Below are 13,880 nucleotides of genomic sequence, written 5' to 3'. Positions count from 1 at the left end.
TGAGAAAAGATAAATATGATCTTTTAAATATCTTTCATCTAATTATAGAAGAGATATAAACAAATATACATGTACATTGAATATTTCATCTAGTCTGAAACCAGAGAAGAATCCTACCTTAAATAGATACGATTTGGAAAAAATATTATTTTTACTTGATTTCACAAATCATTTTGTCGACTATTCAAAAATTTCAAGTCATTTAATTCATTTTTGGCAATTTCTTAAGCATTCGAAATGAGAAAATGGTAAACACAACACACGAAAAATAGTAACGTTTGATGACGTTACGGCGCACCGGAGAGCAGTTCAGTTTGATTTAGCTGATGTAATAACACCTTCAGAGACTTAAAATGAATACAAAAATTTACAGATCTTAACTATAGAAATGAAATGGGAGTTTTCTTAGTGAAGTTGTTCTTGATCGAGTCTCTATGTACTAGTATAACACCAAATACGGAAAACGCTGTTTCTGTTGACCGTCAATATTAGAATGTCTTTTAATTAGTTGAACGAGGGTGGGAATATTGTACGTAAATTACAAATAAATCTTCAGAAGTTAGTTAGCACGTCAGTGCCAGTTTGTTTCCTCAACTGTTTAGGTAGACAAAAGTATGTGCATCAGTGAAAATACTTAATTTAAGTACGACATACCCAACTTTATTTTAGTGCAAAGATTAAACATAACGCTGTTTGGACACTTTGACGTCATCATCCGTGCACCGTAAGGCGATTCAATACATAACATTAAATCTCATAATTTGTTCATTTACATGTTTGCATATATCTATTTGAAAGTTGCTGTGTTTATTCAAAAAACAAGTACTAAAGAGTAATGAGATTTTCCTAACATAATGAAGATTTATTCATGCGAGACAACTTGTCAACGCTTTTACCGGACAACCTTCGTATTTAGATTTTTTTTTTGTTAAAAAGTGAATAAATCCTGCATTAAGAACATCGTTTACTCAAATATTAAAGTGGAACATATCCCCAGCCAGGCGATCTCATCGGAAGATTGAGGTTTCTAAATTCAGAAGATTTTTTTTTTTTTTTTTTTTTTTGCATAAAAATGGTGTTTACGGCTCACTTTATCGTTAAGTAACATTCATATTTGTATCTTTTAAATTATGTTCTACGAACTTTATTTCCAAAAAATAATACGGATCTCAATTCTTAAATTACCAGTAGAAAGCTTGCAGAAGAATATGTTTTAAGATATATCCAAATCATATTCTATTTGTGTCTTTAACATTTTTAGTGAAGTTCTAAAATTCATGAAATTATAGTACAAAAAAAATTTCTGAAAAAAATTTTTCTCGACAGAAAAAAAATTTCACACTATTATTAAAACATAATTTAATTCGTCTGGTTTTTGTCGTAGCAATAAATTAAAAGTACATGTAAGTTTCCTTTAAGGGTACTTAACAAAAACAAAAATTTGATGAATGGATTGTTATATATTTGTTAGGTGATTTTGATTTAAAAGGACATAAATAATAAATCCCTAAAATATATAGAAATTGTAGGTTTTACTTGGTGCTTAGACTTTGTTCTATATATTTCTTTACAAAGTTCTGCACAATTTTTTAACCTTATGACACCATCTTATAGAATTCTCCCGATACACAAAGTAAGAATTATTCAGGTTACCAATAAAATGTAAATCTAGGAGGGAAATAGCTGAGATCTGAAAAAAAATTGTGCTATTTATCATTAAAACTAAAACAAAACACGATTCTTGAGAAATTATGGTATGAAATTATGTTCGTGATGTTGTTTTGACTAAAAGAATACTTTGGGCAGATGCGAAAGTGCAACTTCAGGTAAAGTGGGACATTGCACCGATATATTGATAGCAAAAAATATATTATTTTTGACAAACTTTCATAAATTGGGGCAAAGATTAACTCATATTGAAAAAAAAAAATGTTATATTATGTAATGCCTAGGTCTCATTTCCCGGCCGGTAGCCGTAGACCGGTGGTAATCAGTGGTAATCCGTGGTATTAACGATGCCCCAACATCGGTCCACATCGGTCTAGTAGTCCTTAAAGTATCAGTCACATTATTCAGCGATGGGTATACGATGGGCAACCAATTCTTTTTATGATAAAAATGGCGTGATTGCCGGCCAGACTTACAAAGGCCAAGCGATGCATTGCTAATCAAAAACCGATGTTTCAGGATAATCGACCGATGTATATTACATCGCTCTTACATTTGTGAACATCTTTTGTACATCGGTCGACTACAGGCCAATGTTTGGTCGAACATCGACCGATGATCGGCCGTTATCTGCTGAACACCACTCAACCACCCGAAGACCTCAGATTGAACGGAAATTGGACGATGCTCGGCCATACATCGGCTGATCCTTAAAACACGTGATAATGATGAGTTGCCGATGAGGAGCGATGTGAGGCATCGTTAGAGACATCGCTGAATATTAACCACGAATTATTTCCTACCGATGACCCCACCGATTCGCAAAATGGCCTTAGTCACCGTCCGATCACTAGTGGTGCCCGGCCGGCAACAACGCCATTTTCACCAAAAAACGCATCGGTTTCTCATCGTACACCCTATCGCTGGATAATGTGACTGATACTTTAGTGAACGACCAGCCTCTCTCTATCTAAATGAAGTAAATAATTATTTCATTTTTGCCCAGCGACCTTATTACATAATACCATAGTTTATCTTTATTACATATACCTAGTGCACCTTCTATTTTACGTTTTCATAGAACACATAGTGATACTTTTGTTTTCCTATAGCAAAACATGGATACTGTCATTCATTCCATATACTAAACAGTACCCTTATTAATCCCAACTCCTCTTATACCACGGAATAAGATTTAATTAAACTTTCACAGACTCTTGTTTACATAATGCCATCGACACTTTCTTTTTTACTCCTGATCGGACACTTATTTCGGATCTCCCAGTGCAAACATGGACTTTGCCATTATAATAATATTGGAGGCGGCGGTATTATTTAGTGAGCCCAGTGCTCATACATGTTCATGTAGACAGGAACTGTTGTTTAAGCAATGCATACATGAAATATATGTGTGTGCTGTTTAGATATCTGTCATAGAAGGATGGATTACTTATTGGTCAATTATTTAAATGAGCATGTAATTAATTTTGTACTCTATATTAATACATGTTCCAATTTTGCAGATATGGACAATTTTCAAGTTTCCAAGGTTTAGTGTCTGCATAGGAACATTCTGTAAACAAACGGTAAAATATTTTGCAAACGTTTTGTCCCTGAAAATTTTAAAAATTGCATTTTTATCAGCTTCAGATAGCTTGCAAATGGTCTACTTAACCGAATGATGGCTTATCCTTCATAGACATAACTATCAACAAAAAAAAATCTTTTTAGGCGGTCGTGGTCCTCAAACAATGTGCTCACGGGTATTGTTTTTCTTGCTTGGAGAAACTTTTGGAACAGAAGACAGAAGTTGGACCGTCGAATTTAGCATCAGTTAAATGCCATCGGTACTTTTGCAAAATAATGGTACCAACAACATCAATAAATCGATTTTTTGCAAAACTGAAGGACAAATGTTTCCGAGTAAGTATAACCTGTGCTTTTATTACTAGTTATGTAGAAGTAAATGTATCTTTTATTTTATAAATATTTGACATACCTTTTAGAAATAAGGTATCATTTGAAAATATCTAACAGGCTATAACTTCGGGAGCTAGTCAAAAAATAAAAAAAAGAAAAACTCTCGGACATAACAATGCTAATTGTTTTATTTTTCACCATAACCTTAATTTCTATTTTTATACAGACTGCAGTAGTGCTAGAAATAAGCCCAGTTGAGTGCAGCAAGTGTGAGGTTTATGACAGAAAAAACGTTTCAAAGGTTAGAAACTATTATTTTATGCGAATAATCATACGTGTGACCACAACACTATGTTCTTTTAAACATGTATTCTGGTATAGGGAACTTACATTTTACATTTTTTAAAATATTTTTCAAGGCAAGATTTCGAAATAGGTTTTGCTCCAACGAACATTCCTTCTGCATTGACTGCATAGTTTCCTCCATCTCACAAAGTTCCAGTACCACTCAATGCCTCAAAAATGAGATTGCGGATGATGAACAAGTTACTTGTCAATTTAATAGTGGATGCAAGAACACAACACCTGTCCGATGCTTTTATACAATTATAGATGTTGTAAAATATTCTAAAGCACTGGTACAGTATTTAATTTTATAACAATGCATTTTTCTGTATAAAATCAGTCTCATCTATCTATCATCTATTTCTTAATAATTTTTTTTTTTAATTTTGTATTAGAAAAACTATGACTCTTTAGTTTTTGAAGCTTACCCAATTACATGTATTGTCATTGTAAATTCGACAAAATTTACAAAGCTTCCACATTTTATGAAATAAAATGCAGGATAAATACCCCAAAGAATTAATAACGTCTTACTATCAGGTGCATTCAAGAAAAAAAAGAAAAAAAAATACTATCATGGTTGGTACGCCTTTTTTTATGATTTGCAATATTGGAATACATGTATTGGAATATTTTGAGATATGCATTTTATCACTAGATTTAAATATATTTATTCAAATTAACAAGAAGAATAAATAGCAGGCACAATTACATGTACATGTTCCTACTGACGTTCTCTCCATAGGTCAATTATGGCACAATTACAGCCACAAATACACATTGTACAAAATGTATGAAGCTGGTAGATATTAAAGAGGCTGGTGGGAGGCAGTCATTTTTCAGACTATTTTGATATTCTTTAAAAGAAGAGCTCCATATAAAGATATACAAAAATGCTTAAATTTTAAAACGAAAATATATAATGTTTTCTTTGCTAAATGCTAGTTGACAGCTTGATACCGTATCTCTAAAAATAAGTTAAATTTGGTGGTTAATTTGTTGACCCCACAGCCTCCTTAAGAACCCTCTCTACACTGCACACTTAAGAGTTTTGATTTTAAGATATTTTTTCTGCAATTAGAGTGATTTGCCCTTGGATCTTAACATGCATTCTCTGTAAGCACCAAAAAATCTTGGAAACGACATGTCTCCGATTTTGATGAAATTTGCACCACAGGTGCACCTTGGTACAAAACCAGCAAATAGGGCGTTAGAAGTTTCCCACGTGCACCCGGTTGCCATGGGGATGGATCCATTGAATTTGACCATTTTCGGCCATTTTTGACCAAACAAAAACATGAAAATTGAGGAAATATGAATGCATTTTTGTCTTTATATAGTGAACTCAAATATAAATCTTTGTATCATAAGAAAACATCAACTGTTAAAGAATACAGGGCATATAACCAGTTATTCCAGAATTGACCCCACTCTTAGAAAATGGTTCGGCAAAATAGCATAGTTTCTCAAAATGTGAAAAATGGAAAATTTGGCATTTTTTGAGAAATTTAAGGCTAAATAAAAAAAATTGTCTACGGAAATTTTTCAAATCATATGCGTGTCGTCAAACGTCAGTATTAGTAGTGTCCACTCATGAAAAAATTGGAGTGGGATCTCAATGCTATTTTTAGTAACATGTATCTAAAAATAGACATATTTCAGAAAAATCCGAAAAATGAAATTTGGGCAGAGTTTTAGATGTCATTGCTGGGTAATTATGAAATATACTGTAAAAGTCAATGTGCTAATGTCAGAGACTGGACACCAATAACTACCATGCATATTATTTTCAGGGATTTCCGTTTTCTATTTATAGCTTCAAATGCCTAAATATAGACATGTCTCATAAAATGATGAAAAATGTCAATTTTTCCTCATTTTGAAGCTCCACTGAATCATAAATAATAAAAATATGGATCTCTCCAATATTTCATCAATAAGAACAAGGAATAGTATAATATCTCACAAATTATTGAGGACAGGCTCTCATCTCTATAAATAGTACAAATGTCTAAAAATAGACACATATGAAATTAACTGTTTAATGTTGATTTTCCACTAATTCTCAAATTAGAGATGGGAAATTTACCAACTTACTGTCACTAACTGTAACTGATATTATGTGACTGACAAGAACAAAAGAACATTCAATGGAATGCAGCATGATAAGCAGAGGTTTCCATTTCTATTTATAGTAACACGTGTTTAAAAATAGACATAATGCATAATATAGTGAAATGTCGTTTTTTTGTAAAATTTTGGATGAATAATTGCAGACTATCTGTTTTTAATTGCCATTGGCATATGGTGACCATAACGTAAATGAAAGCCTTATATCAAAAACAGAATGAGAAGCAGGGTTTTCCATTTCTTATTATAGTAAAACATGTTTGAAAGTAGACGTACTGCAAAATATCAGAAAAATGTAGTTTTTTGTACTTTTTTCTCACATTTTGGATGAACAATTGCAGACAATATGTTTTTAACTGCTAATTGGCTTATGGTGACCAACAAGTAAAAGAAAGCATAAACGAAATACAGAATGAGAAGCAGAGGTTTTCATTTCTATTTATAGTAACACATGTTTTAAAAATAGACGTGATGCAAAATATCGCAAAAATGTCACTTTTTGTACTTTTTTCTAAATTTTTGGATGAATAATTGCTGACTATATGTATTTAACTGCTATTGGCATATAGTGACCAACATGTTAAAGAAAGCATTATATCAAATACAAAATGAGAAGCAGAGGTTTCCATTTCTATTTATAGTAACATGTGTTTAAAAATAGAAATACTGTAAACTATCAGAGAAATGTCATTTTTTGTACTTTTTTCTACAATTTTGGATGAATCATTGCTGACTGTCTGTTTTTAACTGCTATTGGCATATGGTGACCAACAAGTAAAAGAAAGCCTTATATCAAATACAGAATGAGAAGCAGAGGTTTCCATCTCTATTTATAGTAACATGAGTTTAAAAATAGAAATACTGTAAACTATCGGAAAAATGTAGTTTTTTGTACTTTTTTTCACATTTTGGATGAGCAATTGCAGACAATATGTTTTTACTGCTATTGGCATTCAGTGACCAACAAGTAAAAGAAAGCATATACGAAATACAGAATGTGAAGCAGAGGTTTCTATTTCTATTTATAGTAACATGAGTTTAAACATAGAAATACTGTAAACTATCGGAAAAATGTAGTTTTTTGTACTTTTTTCACATTTTGGATGAGCAATTGCAGACAATATGTTTTTACTGCTATTGGCATTCAGTGACCAACAAGTAAAAGAAAGCATATATGAAATACAGAATGTGAAGCAGAGGTTTCTATTTCTATTTATAGTTACACATGTTTGAAAATAGACATGCTGCAAATTCTCGAGAAAATGTACACTTTCGCACTTTCTTTCTAACATCAGGGATGGTCAAAGTGCAGACAAACGGCTTTTATTTGTTATTGACAGAATGTGACTAACGAGTGTGAAAAAGCTTTAGCTAAAGTGTATAAGAATAATGTTTAAGCGTATTTTTACATTTCTGCCTGTAGTAACACATATTTATAAAAAATCAGGAAAATAAAGAATCATTCGTTTTTCTCAAATTAGGGATATGAAATTTGCAGTTAAACTTCCATTAGCTGTAACTGACATGGCTAATTGTATTCGGCGCGCCAGCGCGTCCACCTCATTCCAATACATATATCACAAAAGTATGTTCTCCCTGCATTAAAACACTCAAATGACAGCGATTTTCTTCATAAATTAAGCATTATCGTTTATACTCAGGTCGACAGCCCTAGCCCGATTGAAATTCTTTTGTTAGGTGGATCCAGAAAATTTTCCGTAGGAGCCGGTGTCTCAAATCACTATGTCAGTTTAAACTAGATCTGTCCAAACGGGACTAAATACCCCGCTGGGTTTTTCAGAGGTGCTAAATCATGAATATTTAATGGATCTTATTCTAAGAGAAGAGAGAAATGCTAAAACATTTTTAATGCAAATGTAATTGCTCATAATATTTTCATAAATGAAACGAAGGTGCATCCTAATAAAAAAAACCAGACTAAATATACGGACCAGACACGAATTATGAACTTTTTCTGTCAGTGACCTTGACCTTGCATTAATGGCCTTGGATCAAAGTCATGACAGAAAATCAGGTAATAAGCAATGTTTGTGTGAAGTAGTAGATTCAGGTTTAGCCATAAAAAAGATATGGACCAGACACAAATAATTTTTTTTTCAAGTGACCTTGAACTTCCCCAAATGACCTTGCGTCAAGGTTATGACACACTCTTAGGTCATGAGCAGTCTGTGTGTGAAATGAGAACCTACCAAGTTCATCCATAAGAAAGATATGGAGCGAACACGATTATGAAATTTTTCTTCAGTGACCTTGAACTTCCCAAAATCACCTTGGTTCAAGGTCATGACACACCCTTAAGTCATGGGCAGTCTTTGTGTAAAATGAGAACCTACCAAGTTTATCCATAAGAAAGATTTGGACTAGACACGAATAATGAAATTTTTCTTCAAGTGACCTTGAACTTCCCTAAATAACCTTGGGTCAAGGTCATGACACAATATTAGGGTAATCTTTATGTGAAATAGGAACCTACCAAGTTTATCAATAAGAAAGATCTGGAACGGACACAAATTATAAAATTTTTCTTCCAGTGACCTTGAAGTTCCTTAAATGACCTTGGGTCAAGGTCATGACACACACTTAGGTCATAGGCAATCTTTGTGTGGAGTAGTAGATTCTAATGTTCCTCATTTAGGAAGATTTGGATTGGACACTTTTGCACAGACAGATGGGCAGATGGACAGCTAGACAGACGGACAAACTGATTCTTATATATCCCAAAACTTCGTTTTGGGGGGGTTATAATGAAGTTGAATATTCCAGGGATCCAGATCCCCTTTGATCCATGCATGCCTTACCACATATTGTTCAAAAGTAATCTGAAATTTGCCAAAGTTTTTGAGTTGGCTTACTTTCGATATCTCTCTTTATACATGCATGTATATATTTCTCTAGACTTAAACTAAAGCATTAAAAAAAAATGTTGTTTTGGTTTTTATGAATTTATTTTACGTATAAACATACATGTACGTGTTGGAACGGGGGGGGGGGGTCAAAGATAGACATCACATCGGTAATAAATAATGGGGAGTAGATTTAGTAGATTTTAATTTCCTTCTAACATGAATGTAACAAAGTATTTTGTTATGACCCTAGAGTTTTATCTCCTTTTTAAAGACTTGATTTTCATGGCAATAATCTCTAGGGTCATAACAAAACTGAACTTCTTTCAGTACCATTTTTTCTTTCTAAATTCTTGAGCCACCGCCTCCTAGGGAAAATTTTCTGGATCCACCTAACAAAAGAATTTCAATCGGATTTGGGCTGTGGACCTGAATATAACCGATAATGCTTAATTTATAAAGAAATTCGCTGTCATTTGATTGTTTTAATGCAGGGAGAACATACTTTGTGATATATGTATTGGAATGAGGTGGACGCGCTGGCGCGCCGAATACAATTAGCCATGTCAGTTACAGCTAATGAAAGTTTGACTGCAAATTTCATATCCCTAATTTGAAAAAAACGAATGATTCTTTATTTTCCTGATTATTTATAAATATGTGTTACTATAGGCAGAAATGTAAAAATACGCTTAAACATTATTCTTATACACTTTAGCTAAAGCTTTTTCACACTCGTTAGTCACATTCTGTCAATAACAAATAAAAGCCGTTTGTCTGCACTTTGACCATCCCTGATGTTAGAAAAAAAAGTGCGAAAGTGTACATTTTCTCGAGAATTTGCAGCATGTCTATTTTCAAACATGTGTAGCTATAAATAGAAATAGAAACCTCTGCTTCACATTCTGTATTTCATATATGCTTTCTTTTACTTGCTGGTCACTGAATGCCAGTAGCAGTAAAAACATATTGTCTGCAATTGCTCATCCAAAATGTGAAAAAAGTACAAAAACTACATTTTTCCGATAGTTTACAGTATGTCTATTTTTAAACTCATGTTACTATAAATAGAAATAGAAACCTCTGCTTCACATTCTGTATTTCGTATATGCTTTCTTTTACTTGCTGGTCACTGAATGCCAATAGCAGTAAAAACATATTGTCTGCAATTGCTCATCCAAAATGTGAAAAAAGTACAAAAAACTACATTTTTTCGATAGTTTACAGTATGTCTATTTTTAAACTCATGTTACTATAAATAGAAATAGAAACCTCTGCTTCACATTCTGTATTTCATATATGCTTTCTTTTACTTGTTGGTCACTGAATGCCAATAGCAGTAAAAACATATTGTCTGCAATTGCTCATCCAAAATGTGAAAAAAGTACAAAAAACTCATTTTTCCGATAGCTTACAGTATGTCTATTTTTAAACTCATGTTACTATAAATAGAAATAGAAACCTCTGCTTCTCATTCTGTATTTGATATAAGGCTTTCTTTTACTTGTTGGTCACCATATGCCAATAGCAATTAAAAACAGTTAGTCAGCAATTATTCATCCAAAGTTTTAGAAAAAAGTACAAAAAACAACATTTTCCCGATATTTTGCATTATTTCTATTTTTAACTATGTGTTACTATAAATAGAAATGGAAACCTCTGCTTATCATGCTGCATTCCATTGAATGTTATTTTGTTCTTGTCAGTCACATAATATCAGTTACAGTTAGTGACAGTAAGTTGGTAAATTTCCCATCTCTAATTTGAGAATTAGTGGAAAATCAACATTAAACAGTTAATTTCATATGTGTCTATTTTTAGACATTTGTACTATTTATGGAGATGAGAGCCTGTCCTCAATAATTTGTGAGATATTATACTATTCCTTGTTCTTATTGATGAGATATTGGAGAGATCCATATTTTTATTATTTATGATTCAGTGGAGCTTCAAAATGAGGAAAAATTGACATTTTTCATCATTTTATGAGACATGTCTATATTTAGGCATTTGAAGCTATAAATAGAAAACGGAAATCCCTGAAAATAATAGTTATTTAGTAGTTATTGTAGTAATTGGTGTCCAGTCTCTGACATTAGCACATTGACTTTTACAGTATATTTCCTAATTACCCAGCAATGGCATCTAAAACTCTGCCCAAATTTCATTTTTTGGATTTTTCTGAAATATGTCTATTTTTAGATACATGTTACTAAAAATAGCATTGAGATCCCACTCCAATTTTTTCATGAGTGGACACTACTAATACTGATGTTTGACGACACGCATATGATTTGAAATATTTCCGTAGACAATTTTTTTTATTTTGGCTTAAATTTCTCAAAAAATGCCAAATTTTCCATTTTTCACATTTTGTGATTTTGTGATTAGTGATTTCTATTCCTGATACTGTATTGTCTTTGAACATTTTTCCCGGGGGGGTAAATACCATGCACCAAACTGTGAAAATTAAACAAAGATCCTCAATATTAACTCCTTTATACAATGTATTTTTCTCAATGTCCAAAAAAATTGCACTTATGTAGAGAGGGTCCTTAAGAGCAAATCAAGAGAGAGAGAGAGAGAGAGATGGAGAGAGAGAGAGAATATAAAACAAATTACAACAGTTTCTTTCAAAGGAATGTTAATGACTACAAAATGAAAAGTTTTCCAGACACAATGAATCAACAAAATATAATATATTTTCTATATTATATGATATGTCATTCTCATTAACGTAATGCAATGCATCTTCTATTTGATTTCTATATAAATTTCTACATATTCGTGATTCTTTTATAACTTGCTTCTGTTAAAAATTAACATGGACATTTATTTCTACTGATTACCAAATACAATAACGAAAATTCTGCAAAATTAGTCATCTACATAGGAATAAAGATGTGAAATATTAGTTAATTTTTGTCTACTAGGGAATATAATTATTTCTTTCCATTTACTTGTATGTATCACATCACATCGTAGTTAAACAAAACGAACACTAAGTGAACACTTAGAAAACGAAGTAGGTTGTTAGGTATACAATTGAATTTGACATATTGCAGATTCAACGTAATACCTCTACTTTTCCCGCAGACATGCAAGTCTAGATTGGAAATTCTGCACTTTAAAAACGCAGACCTTGTCAATTTGTTAAATAAATCAATTTCTGTGTAAAGGCGTGTCTAGTAAATTTTATGGAAAGCATTGTCTTTTTATTGAATCATAAAATATTTCTAATCAAAAATCGGCCTTTTTTTTTTAGCAAATTTATGTTTTGATCATTTTTGCTCAAATGGTTAGAGACCAGAAGAGCTTATGCAATTTTAAGATGTCTGTCGTCTGTATGGCTGTCTGTCTGTCTAGCTCTCCGTCAGTCTGTCTACGATTTTGGTCTGATTTCGATGTAATTTGACACACAAGTAGAGAACACAAAGATACATAACATAATGCATCGGTTAATGATTTCGATCGACGGTGTTGCCATGGTCACTATAAATAGAAATTTCTGTGAAATTCCTTTAAAACGCTACTCCTTAAGCTTGTAAAGTTTTGGTTTGATTTCCATATAACCTGGTACACAAGTAGACTACATTAGGATACATAATTTGATGCGTCGCTTTTAAATTTTGATGAACGTTGCTGCCATGGTTATTAAAAATAGAACTTTCTTTGAAATTTCTTTAGAGCGCTACTCCTTTTACAGTTTTGGTCTGATTTCAATCTAACTTGTCACACAAGTAGACTACACTAAGATACACAATTTAGTGCATCGGTTTGATTTCGATGAACAGTGTTGCCATGGTCACTAAAAATAGATCTTTCTTTAAATTTCCTTTAATACGTTACCCCTCTTATAATTTTGGCATGATTTCAATATAATTTGGCACAAAAGTAGACTACACTAAGATACATAATTTTATTTATTGCTGTCTGTTGCAAAGTTTCAAATCCAAGTGCTACAGTGCCGACCAGTCCCAACCTGACACCCAAGCAGTCCCAGAAAGCAGTCCCCGGGACTGCTTTGGGACTGCTCTGGGACCGCTCTGGGACTGCTCTAAAAATCAGACCCAGCAGTCCCAGCTGTCCCTGGGACTTCTTCCTGGGACTGCTTTATTCACTCATGTGTGAAAAAATGTTCTGAGTGACATGATAGCTCCGTCCTCTTGTGTATTCTGAATTTGCTGGCCCCCTGTTGGTTTGTTTACTTGCAACAGTGATGAGTTTAAACTGTTTAGAAAGCAAGGATTTCTTAAATTTTTTAAATACGTAGAGATTGTTAAAGTTAATTAATATTTACTTAGACTGTATGACAAATGTAGTTTAGAATAAAATTTTAAAAACTAAAGTTGTTAAATAAGGAGGTCAAGAGAAGATTAATTTTTTTTCCCTAAATATGAATTAAGGTTTATGAGAAAAAAATTCTACATGTATGTCTTTTTATTACGGGGGTATTTAATGTACAATTAAATACTAAAAATTTGCATTGGTACTATTAAAAAATAATTATTACAGTTAGATTTTAGATTTTTAATTGAAAGAGGTACATGTTTTTAACCCTCAAATATAAAATCTCTTAAATGACCATGAAATAAAATTAATACATTTATGCTACCATTCTTCAATAACATAAACAATGTGGATAATAACTAGGGAAATTATTAATGAATTACCGTTAGCTTTTAATTTATGAACAAGTTATAAAAAGAGTACATTAATTTTTGATTTAAAATAAACAGTTGAAAATATCGGGAATTGTAATTTATTTCTTTTTTGTTTTGCTTATGTTCCAACAAATAATATTTAATTCGAAATGCATCAAAATAAAGCTGTAAAATGATTGTTTTTAAGCAACAATTTTCATTTTATATTTATTTTTATATGATTCAAGGTTATTGGAAGTCTTAGAAAAGGTCTTATGAATGTTAACATTTGTACCCTACAGCTGTATAA

General features: G+C 32.2%; 1 long non-coding RNA gene across 1 annotated transcript; it reads left to right on the top strand.

Moving 5' to 3' along the window:
• The first annotated feature begins 3,185 nt into the window (after nucleotides 1-3,185).
• Nucleotides 3,186-4,220, top strand: LOC134237363 (uncharacterized). The gene is made up of 4 exons (XR_009985819.1): nucleotides 3,186-3,254; nucleotides 3,400-3,591; nucleotides 3,815-3,889; nucleotides 4,008-4,220. It is a non-coding gene; the product is annotated as an uncharacterized LOC134237363 (long non-coding RNA).
• The last annotated feature ends 9,660 nt before the right edge of the window (nucleotides 4,221-13,880 follow it).

This window comes from Saccostrea cucullata, unplaced genomic scaffold (assembly GCF_032062105.1).
Source record: "Saccostrea cucullata isolate Sc308-1 unplaced genomic scaffold, CSIRO_AGI_Scuc_v1 ctg15487, whole genome shotgun sequence".
In the NCBI taxonomy this organism is placed as follows: domain Eukaryota; kingdom Metazoa; phylum Mollusca; class Bivalvia; order Ostreida; family Ostreidae; genus Saccostrea; species Saccostrea cuccullata.
This window is presented reverse-complemented; position numbering and strand designations above follow the sequence as displayed.